This window comes from Aquarana catesbeiana, linkage group LG12 (genome assembly GCF_042186555.1).
Source record: "Aquarana catesbeiana isolate 2022-GZ linkage group LG12, ASM4218655v1, whole genome shotgun sequence".
In the NCBI taxonomy this organism is placed as follows: Eukaryota; Metazoa; Chordata; class Amphibia; order Anura; family Ranidae; genus Aquarana; species Aquarana catesbeiana.
The window spans coordinates 19,678,225-19,689,869 of record NC_133335.1 but is presented as its reverse complement, the minus strand read 5'-3'; the positions used below and the strand labels follow the sequence as shown (position 1 = coordinate 19,689,869).

Here is an 11,645-nt window from a genome sequence, read left to right as displayed (position 1 = left end):
ATCCTTAGCTGACTTTATTGCTTCAGCTGTTTCCTTCTGTGCTTGCGAAACCTAATCTAATTAATACTGAACTCCAGGCAGATATTTAAAAAAAAAAAACATAATTAAATCCAGTTAAGAATTTATTAAAAATAATTAAATGTATTTTTTAAATGTAGCTGGCGTAAGGACCTAAAATTAAACTTTATATTAGCTTTCTAACTTCCTCTGCATGGCTCAGATTGGTAGAACGAAGATAAGCACTGCGAACAAATCAAGGCTTTTTTTTTCTTTGTACAATGATGTCAGTCTAACATTGTGAAGATGCTTACAGGATGGGAGAGCTCAGGAGTGACCCCCTTGGCCAAACTGTACTTTTAAATTCTCTGGAGGTTGGGGGGACCTCTCTGGCAAGGCTGCCCAGATCAAGGTGAACAGAATTACAGCTGTAATGTTAATATTAGTTAATAGAAAGCAGGGGTGATTGTATCCTTTTAATTTATAATATATTGTTTGTGTAAAACCATAAAAAAAAAAAAAAAAAAAAAAACACATAGTTTGGATAACATGAAGGATGATTTTTACTTACTTTTTTTTACTTTCTAACTTGGAAAGTATTAGCTACGACCCCCCAACCCCCCCCACCCCCCCCACGAAAGTGTGGGCACCTCAAAGCAAAGAAGGAAATTTCACAGGTGGTAAAATAACAGGTGATTTAAAGAATAGAATCGCTATTATCCATTAAACCATAACATGTTTAAAGTGATTGTAAAAATTGTATATTAAAATAACAAACAGGTTTCTACTTATCTGCTCTGTGCAATGGAATTGCATAGAGTGGCTCAGAACCTCTTCTTTTTTGGTCCCCTGCCTGCACCCTGGCTCCTTCCCTCCATTGAGTACCCCTATAGAACCCCTATAGGTGAGTACCCCTTATAGAAATCGGCTTTGTATGGCGGCACTCGTGCAGGCTCGCTCATGAGCCTCTCTGTCTTCCTCTATAGACACAGACAGCGGACTCGCCCCCCACTCCTTCGTCGCTGGCTTTGATTGACACCAGCGGGTGATATTGGCTCCTGCGCTGCCCCAACAAAGCCTGTGAGACCAGGAAGTGAGGGGAGAGAAGAACTGCAGGCATGTACAGAGCCGGATGGAATGAAGGCTCAGGTCCATAAAAGGGGGGTGGGGATGCCAATGCCTAAACACTTTTGACCTTAATGCAAGTAATGCATTAAGCTCAAAAATGTTTAGGCTTTATAACCACTTTAAGTCAGTTTCAGTTTTTATAAATCTGCAGCTTTCATGGTGATCCTGCCATTAGGGTCTTTGTTTAGGCAATTCCTGTTAAAGGATGACAACACTGGGGTTGATTTATTAAAGGCAAATATATTGAACACTCTGCAATTGCAAAGTATACCCAATCACATGCAAGGTAAATAAAAAAAGCAGCATTTTTTTTCTTGCACATGATTGAATGATAGAAGTCAGCAGAGCTTTTCTTCATTTACTAAGCTCTGGAGCAACTCCACTTGTAGAGTGCACAGTCTACAGGGGTCTCCAAACTTTCTAAACAATAGGGCCAGTTTACTGTCCTTTAGACTTTAGGGGGGGGGGGGCAGACATTGGTGTCAGTGGGAGGAATGGTACCCCATTGTTCGGTGTCAGTGGGAGGAATGGTTACCCCATTGTTGGTGTCAGTGGGAGGAATGGTACCCCATTATTGGTGTCAGTGGAAGGAATAGTGTCCCATTATTGGTGTCAGTAGGAAGAATAATGCCTCATCGGTGTCAGTGGTTGTAATAATGTCTTGTATCAGTGAAAGGAACACGACCCCAAGGGCCAGGTACCCTATTGTTGGTGTCAGTGGGGAGGAATAGTACCCCATTATTGGTGTCAGTGGGAGAAATAGTGTCCCATTATTGGTGTCAGTAGGTAGAATAATGCCTCATCGGTGTCAGTGGTTGTAATAGTGTCTTGTATCAGTGAAAGGAACATGACCCCAAGGGCCAGGTTCCTATTGTTGGTGTCAGTGGGAGGAATAGTGTCCCCATTATTGACATCAGTAGGAAGAATAATGCCTCATCGGTGTCAGTGGTTGTAATAGTGTCTTGTATCAGTGAAAGGAACATGACCCCAAGGGCCAGGTACCCCCATTGTTGGTGTCAGTGGGAGGAATAGTACCCCGTTGTTGGTGTCAGTGGGAGGAATAGTGTCCCATTATTGATGTCAGTAGGAAGAATAATGCCTCATCTGTGTCAGTGGTTGTAATAGTGATTTGTATCAGTGAAAGGAACACGACCCCAAGGGCCAGATAAAGGCAAGCAAGGGGCCACATCTGGCCCCTGGGCTGCAGTTTGGAGACCACTGCTTTAGTAAATCAACCCTGCTGTGTCCCTGTCTCCCAATGGACCTCCTGCATTGTCACCATGTCACACAGGCTTCTAATGAAGATGCAGGCACGGTGGAGTGTTTGTAGCAAGATGTGGCTGCAAAGAGACTGCACAGATCTAAAGCACTAAGAAGTGCTAAAAGCAGGGAAAACTGTATTTTATTAAAATAAAACATTAAAACATTGCAAAATAGGTGCTTTGGCAAATCAAGTGTTTTCCTGTTAAGGTTTACATTGACTTTTAAGAGATTTTCAACTTACAAAACAAAAAGTGGAAAACCTCCTGACTTGCTAACTCCCACTGCCGATTGTCAGGAATGTTATTGAGATAAATCCTGCACTAATCAGCTGTTTTAACAAGGCCGCCACATGGGGTCTCACAGGGAGCAAAATCTAAGGGCCAGCTGGCATTCCACCAGGCATTGACCCCATGTCACAACTCCTAGGTTCACCCTGCTCTGATATGTGGTTGAGGGGCAACAGAGCTCTTAGTGGCCACAGTGTAAATGGGTACGGTGCTATGAGGGACTAGGACTGCAGAGTAAGTATACTGGAGGTTGGAACTCAGATCTAGAGCACACTGGAAAACGAAAGATGCACAGCCTCTAGGGTCAACATCACTTGGCAGAGCCAGCACCAGGACCCCATGGATCTTTTTGTCTGCAAGGGTGACATTGTGAACAGGACTGTATTGCCCCACACACACGATCGGATTTTCCAACAACAAATGTTGGATGTGAGCTTGTTGGCTGAAAGTCCCGACCATGTGTATGCTCCATCGTACATTTGTTGTCGGACTTTCCGCCAACAAATGTTGGCTAGCAGGTTCTCAAATTTTCCGCCAACAAAACTTTTGTTGTCGGAATTTCCGATCGTGTTCCGACGCACAAAAGTTCACGCATGCTTGGAATCAAGCAGAAGGAGCCGCACTGGCTATTGAACTTCCTTTTTCTCAGCTCGTCGTACGTCTTGTACATCACCACGTTCCCCGTAATTGTTGGCCAACATTTGTGTGACCGTGTGTATGCAAGACAAGTTGGAGCCAACATCCTTTCGAACAAAAAATCCACAGTTTTGTAGTCGGAAAGTCCGATTGCGTGTACGGGACATAAGGGATGCATCCTTCCCATTGACATCCAATGTAAGGAGCATTCTTCCCAAAGACCATCACGCATAAAGCATTCTTTCCAATAACCACCAATGTAAGGAGCATTCTTCCCAAAAACCACCACGTAAGAAGCATTCCTCCCACTAATCATCATCAATGTAAGGGGCATTCTTCCCAAAATCCACCACATAAGAAGCATTCTTCCTACTGACCACCAATGTAAGGGACATTCTTCCCACTAAACACCAATGTAAAGGGCATTCTTCCACTGACCATCAGTGTAAAGGGCCTTCTTTCCACTGACCACCAATGTAAGGAGCATTCTTCCAAAATACCACCAATGTAAGGGGGCAATCTTCCCAAAAACCACCATATAAAGAAGCAATCTTCCCACTGACCATCAATGTAAGGAACGTTCTTCCACTGATCCCCAATAAATTGGTTTAAGCAGGGGTTCCTCAAGACCTGAAAATTATTTTAGGGTTCCCGTTGGGGGTAAAAGGTTGAGAAAGGCTGTGATAGACCATGCCTGCATAATGTATGCTGATATGGACACTTGTAGTCTTTATCAATATCCCATCTGACAGCATGAAAACACAGGACCACAATCAGGAGATCTAGACCAAGCATTGGAACCCTATAGCAGGAAGGGTCTAAACAAGGACCTTTATGCAGGACAACCAAATATTCTTTAATGAAAGCAGCAGAAAGATGACTTTTAAAATGAAATTACCATGGCAAATCTTATATGAGATTTTAGGGATTGGGTTTACATCCATTCACGTTTCTAAAATACGTAAAGAGAAGTAAAACATCTTAAGATTTTCCTGTAAATGACTACCGCCGAGCTCACACGTTGCTGTCCAAGTATTTAATGGCGGGGCCAAATCCTATTAAAACATAATGATGTCATGCAGCAAGCAATGGTGGTTATGAGGGAAGATTAAGCACAAGAAAGCTGTTACTTGACGGCCTTCATTCAGTGTGAATGACAATATGGCCAAAACGAAAAACGAAAAACCATGCTGCATGAAAGAGGGGCGACCAATAAATCAAGACATCCAGAAGATCTTTCAGCCAGGGCAACTCACAAAGTCAGTGGAGACCAGCTGCGTAGGTTGTGGATAAGTAAGTATTAAGAAGAGATAATGAGGAAAAATGGACTTTACCGGCACTTATAGAAAAAATATCCAAATTTTAATAGTTCATATAAATTACAGACCTATACAGTATACATTTATAAAAACACATGGTTTTATACCTAGAAAAAGACCCATTGATTGACCCATGGGGAATACCGCTTGTATACTTCCTGTGGGGCTATACTGGTTGTATTGAAAAGGTCCACACTGAGATACGGCAGGACTGTTGGTTTTTCAAAGGGTCCTTAGTAAATTTAAAATTTGCTCAACATGTTTCGCGACTGTAGTTGTGGCTTCTTCAGGAGCTTCTGTATTCAATTAGAGCAAGATATTGATAGTAGGATGTACAATTGTTGTGATACATACACATATGCATGACCATATACACATATATACATCAAATATATGAACTCACCACGAATGGTCTCCTGCTGTTTCTGTGCCTGGTCCTGTGGTCTCCCTCTCCTTTTTGGAGAGGTGGTGGGTCTGCTGCTGTGTCCTACCAGCATGGGCTGGGCTGCTTAGCACTATTCATGGGTGAGTTCATATATTTGATGTATATATGGTCACGCATATGTGTATGTATCACAACAATTGTACATCCTTTCTATCAATATCTTACTCTAATTGAAGTTTATTCCTTTAACTAGAAATACAGAAGCTCCTGAAGAAGCGACAACAACAGTCGCGAAACATGTTGAGCAGATTTTAACTTAGAGAAGATGAATCACCGCTCAGGAGAACTTGATTTCAGGTGTGTGTTAATGAATCCTTCAGAGGAGAGGGAGTCCCAGGTGCTGGCTAAATGCTATGAGTAAGCGCTCGAACTAGAGCGCGAAACGCGTCAGCTGTGTCTGTACCACCCGCCTGATTGTCCTGTTTTTTATGATCCAAGTTTTATAATAAAGAAGATGTTTTCAACTTTATCCGGTGTGCGGCGTCCAGATTTTCCTGTTTCAAACCCTGCCTCAGATTTTAACTTACTAAGAACCTTTGAAAACCCAGCAGTCAATGCCGTATCTCAGTGGTGGCCTTTTTCGATACAACCAGTATAGCCCCACAGGAAGTATACAAGCGGTATTCCCCATGGGTCAATCAATGGGTCTTTTTCTATGTATCAACCATGTGTTTTTATAAATGTATATTGTATATATGTCTGGAATGTATATGAACTATTAAAATGTTGCTATTTTTCTATACGTGCCGTTAAAGGCTATTTTTCCTCATTATCTATTCTTTCAATTGCTTAGGATGTGGCACATGTATATTTGGGGTGTTTGATTGCCACTCCAGGGCACAGCAAGAAATACTTTTTTCCTAAGTAAGTATTAAACCCATTTTCATAGCGGGGGATGCCTTTGATTCTGAGATTTAAAATAGTGGCAGAGTCACTTTAAAGGCAAACTGTCACAATGGAAGCATGGTGGGGGGGGGGCTGCCTGTGTTCTACTTCGTAAATTGCTAGTTGCCTGACCCTCTTAGTTCAATCCTCTAACTTCAGCTTGTTTCTTTTGGGTCAGTGACTCATGTAAATATTAAAACCAGTGGTTCAGAACGAAAGCCAGTCAGCTAGCAGTTTCAAGAGGTCAGCAACGGCACCCGATGTTTCCTGTATGACCTTTAAATTTTAGTACGATCTTTCCATGAGTGTTAACAATTTTATATTGAGTTTGGAAAAAACATGCAAGTAAGTAAATGGGGGAATGCCATGTTTGCTCATCCTTCCGGGTAGTAGTTCACAATCACTGTGCTTCACTTCTTCTCCATCTGACTTCAAGTCTATGGGTCAGGCCTGGCCTGGCTGACAACAGAGTCTAGAAGGCATGTTCAGGGTATTACAACTCCCTTTGGGTGCGAATTACATTCCTAGATATACTGATAACCCCTAGAGGGAGCATGTATACTCCTGCATACGATATGATAATTACAGCAGGTAAAATGAAGACTCTTGAAGTCATGCCAAGTACCATGCCAGGGTACCGTAAAAGTGATCAGGCAGCTTTTGGGTGGTCACTTTTACATGAAAGCCAGAAGCGTGTTGATGATAAATAAATGAACAAGGGCTTAGGCAGCTTACCAATCTTTAGATGTGGAGGCTGCATATCTTTTTTTTTTTCTCCTTTAATTTCACCTGGTTAATTTGTCAGTTGCATGCTTCCTATCTTAGGGTGGATACATTTAGTTCTCCACTCTATTTATGGAGAAGCAACACAGCCACCCTTGAACAGATGCATTATCAACCTGTTGGGAGGGTGGTGCTACACTGAATAGTAGATTTGTATGGGATTTTACTTAAGGTTGGGTTCACACATGTCCGGCCGCGGTTTGCAGTCCGGAATCCGGTGCGTTTCTGTTCACTGGATCGGGCGCTATTCATGGGGCAAATTTTCCCCTGAATTCACACCTGAACCAGACCCCAAAACTGCACAGGACCCATTTTCCAAACTGCAACGAGGCCGCCCCGGACATGTGTGAACCAGCTCCACTGAAAGCCGGTCACATTCGCATGTTATGCCAACTGGATGCAGTTAAAACGCATTCCAATTCGCATATATGTGAACCCTGCCTAAGTGACTAACAAATGAGATCCTAACTCCAGCTAACACTTTTTAAGCACTTCCAGTGTATTACCTTTTGGGATAAAAGATTTCACTAAATGAATAAGAGTTGACCGTTGTAAATCGTGCTAAATGGTTTTTCTCAATCCTCTAATTGCCGCTTATGCTGGACAGCTTGGCCCGTTAAAGGAATTTGAAAAAATAACAGACCTACTGGCTGGATCAACAACTGTGTGACATAGGGGGACTCAGAATAACAAACGTTGCTGTGTTAATGTTACTGACAGACTGCATCATATATGGCATTTTTATATTTTTCCAGAGGAACACTTTAACAATTCCATACATTGTCTAAAATAAAATAAAAAGTTTTGGCTTTAGATACACGTTAAAGTTATTTTTCATTCTCATTGACTTGTATTCTTTCAAACTGATTTTTATTTAGGAAACGTGTAAATCACACCTATGGCAGATATGACATAGCTTTTTTTTTTTTTTTTCTCCCATCAGTTCATGCCTCACAGTTATTAAAGTGGAGGTCCACCCTAAAAAAGGAAATGGCATTAAAATGCATTAAAAAAAAAAAAAAAAAAAAAAAAAAATGAAAATAAATTTTTTTTTTTAACTTACCTGAAACCCCTGTTGCTAGGGCAGTCTTCCTAATCTGCCTCTTCCTATTCCGCGGCGCTTCCACCTCCTAAGGTGAGTGGCCTCCGTTGCCTTCTGGGACATGTGTGTCCCAGGAAACAACGGGGCCATTCACAGAGCGCCGCTCGCACATGCGCAGTAGGAAACTGGCAGTGAAGCAGCAGGGCTCCACTGCCTGTTTCCCTTAGTTAGGATGGAGGCGCCGCTGGCCGATCCGATGGACGGATCGGCCTCGGGGGGGAGGGCAACATCGCGGGCTCGCTGGACAGGTAAGTGTCCTTATTAAAAGTCAGCAGCTACAGTATTTGTAGCTTCTCTGACTTTAAAAAAAAAACAAAAAACGGCCGGAAGCCCCCTTTAACTTTTGTTCCACCAGCCCCTCCCTACTAGATTGTAAGTTCACAGGAGCAGGGCCCTCCTTATACCCCGTACACACGATCAGATAAATCGTATGACTGATCGTTTGCATTTTGTTGCATATATACTAATACCAAATTCAACAGTGCATTTTTGCACTCTACGAAATGTACGATTTTTTTTTTTCAAACAATTCTGGAAAACCTTCCTGTTTGCATAGCTACGTATCGGAAATGATGTCAAATACGTGTGACCCCTGTGTCTGCCACGCCTTTTGGCTACTTCCGTTTGTGTTGTAGAGGCATATTCGTGTATTGCTCTCTGCGCGTTTTCATTTACATGCGTGTTTTTTTCGCTTGTTCTGTTAATGAAGAGAACTGTAAACGATTTTCTGTTCGTATGTTGGATCATTTTCGCGGGAAGAACGCGGTTTAGGTTCTGCCATCTCCTTCCAGCTTATTTTCGTATTTTCCGATCACCGCGTGGTGGTTTGTCTATCGATTTTTAGCGGACGCATACTGTACTGATCAAACGATTGTCGTTCACTGGGCTATCGTTCGAGCAAAGTGTTCGTATTTGTCCCTTCAGATATTGCGGGACGAACTGTCGCGATCAGGCTGTCGAAAGCTGTATGCTAACGATAAGACTATAGCTGCGATCAATCCGAAAGCGATTTTTATCATCCGATCGTGTGTACGAGGGCATAACCCTCTTGTATTGAATTGTGTGCTTGGTGTATTGTCTCTCTTTATATTGTAAAGCGCTGCTAAAGACCTAGACTCATCCTGGTTGTCATTTCTTTGAATCATTGCCACCTGGGAGACGTTTTAGGGTGATTAAAACAAGGACAAATAGATTTGGGCTATGTTTCCACTAGTGCGACTTTTCATGCGACTTGGGACTGAAAAGTCGCATGACAAATAGTACCCCATGACTTCCAATGAGTACCATTCATATCTGTGCGACTTCAAGTCGCAGCGACTTCAAAGTAGGCCCTGCAATACTTTGGTCCCACTTTGATGCGACTTGAGGTCCATAGACACAGGCATTGCTTCAAATCGCGGTAAAAATCGCGGCAAAATTGCGCAACTTTGGGGACGCAATAGTGGAAACATAGCCTTAAAGAGAGCTTTTTTTTCCCAGGGCTGTTAAGGCTATCAATGCAGGAATTAAATGAAATAGGTTTTATTTTATTGTCTTGTTTAGTTTTTTTTTTTTTTTTTACTATGGGGGCACTTCTTATACTTTTATAATATGGGGACACTTTTATATATTTATATATATTATACGCTTTTTGGTATAATTAAATCCTATATGTGGTAAATGCACGGTTGAAAATTGTGATGTATGAATAATGTGTGGAGTAGAAATGTAATTTCACTGTGATTTGTTTTACAATGACAATAAATCTTATCTAGCTTACAAACTTTTGGCGCTATATAAATCCTGTATAATATAAAACTTTCTATATAAGAAAGAAGAAATAAATAAAAAAAAAAAGAAAAGAAAAAAAGAAAAAAAAAAAAACATAGCTTTTAAAGGGCCTAAACCTCCAATATTTTTTCTTCTAAACCAGGAAAGGAATGACAGCGCACTGCTGGACCTTTTATTTTTTATTTTATGTTGGAAAAAACAAATGAAAAACTATAAAAGGGGCTGTATTAATACCATTGGGATTGAGAACTGATTAAAAAAAAAGAAAGCTACGGTGAAATCTTGTATGTTTTCCAAGTATTAATTAATTCTGCTTGTCAATATTTACAGACTACTCAGTATATTATACATAGGAGCAATATAAGTAAATAACAGAAGAAGGTGCAGTTACCTGGAGTGATGTTTTTCGGAGTCTCAGTAAGATGCAGTGACCTGGTCCTTGGTGTTGTTGATCTGATATAGAGAGGGGACATAGCTGTGCTCAGTGCACAATGCTGTGGGAGGGGAAGAGTATCCTTTACAGCCCGGGGTTGCGTTATTGCCACCAGACACACCTGTCACTGTTGGATCTGACTCCTCGGATACGTCCCATTCTTAAAGCTGAAGAATTTAAAGAAACACTGCAACGTCCACATGGCCCTTCTCCCGAACTCCCTACAGCCCTCTGTTCCTGGCTCCTCTATCAGGCTGTCTACTGGCATCTCCTCTTAGAACCCTCTACTCTCTATGCCCACAGAGCGTGCCCAAGTAGGGCACCAAGAGTTAATGCCACGAGCTGGGACACGGAATCCTATCCCCCCCCGCCCGCCCCCTGGCTTGCTCCCCTGCACTGGGATTACTGGGACAAATTTCAGCAGCTGGGTTGGGTCATTAGCAGCCATCAGTCATAGGAGTTTCCTGCCCAGGTTGGGCTTTGACAGGCAGGGATGTGAGGATGATCCGACTCCTTGTTTTTGATCGGGATGTGACCAGATCGATGAGGCTGCTAATCCAGGACCGGACCAGTCACTGCTCTTAAGAAATTATAAGTCGTGCTTTTGCCCGGAGAGTTCATCAACAAATAAAGAATTTGGGCACCAAAAGGTCTGACTTTTTTAAATGTAGAGCTGATGATCATAACTACCATTTCTTTATCTTTCCGGTACAGGTTACATAGCTCCCAACTGTCCCTGATTTCGAGGGACTGTCCCTGATTTCGAGGGACTGTCCCTGATTTCGAGGGACTGTCCCTGATTTCAAGCAATGTCCCTCATTCCTCCTCATTTTGGTCTGATCTATGTACTTGTATACAAAATGCACTTTTTATCTATCAAAAAGTGTTTCCCAGTGCTAAACCTTTCATCTGATTTCTAAATTGTTGCATTTGTAAATTCCAAAAGCCAATATAAAGGAATAGTAGTGGTAAAAAAAAAAAAAAGTTGGTTTAACAAATCTTGTTTTTTTTTTTTTTTTTTTGTACAATTCTCCTTTAACCTCCCTGGCGGTATGATTCTTTCAGATTTTAGGTGCTGAAAGCGGTACAATTATTTTGCATGGAAATTTGGCGTTTTATATTGTAGGTCTGTAAATCTTAACAATAGCGCACTTAAATCTGTCCAAACCAGAGTCTAGTAGATATCCCGGGTATGATAAAGTTTCAAACACAAAAAGATAAATTATAATATAATAAATAAAAATAATAATTTAAAAAAATAAAAATAAATAGTAATAAAATAAATTTCCCCACAATTCACTATCGCTCAATTCTGCAAGTGTTCTAATTTACTATCGCTGTTTTCTAGCTGGTCTAAAGCCACTTTTGACGTAAAGGGACACTTTTTGGTTGCTATGGACAATCTCCAGTTTCCAGGCAGAAAGAACAGTATATATCATGTAAAACTGCATGCAGGGCATGGGCCAAAGCACTGGGGACAAAAGGGATGTGAAATCATTTCATACAGTACTGTAATCTGTAAGATTACAGTACTGTATGTGTTATGATTTTTACACTTTTTTGAATTTGCCGCCAGGCTCCGCCCCCGTGCGTCGCG

General features: G+C 41.6%; 1 protein-coding gene across 1 annotated transcript in view; it reads right to left on the bottom strand.

Moving 5' to 3' along the window:
* MYLK2 (myosin light chain kinase 2) overlaps positions 1-10,406 on the bottom strand; it is a 79,990-nt gene extending 69,584 nt beyond the window's left edge. The window contains exon 1 of the mRNA XM_073607326.1: positions 10,007-10,406. The gene's annotated coding sequence lies outside the window, so the exon portion shown is untranslated. The remainder of the gene's footprint in view (positions 1-10,006) is intronic.
* Positions 10,407-11,645: the final 1,239 nt, after the last annotated feature.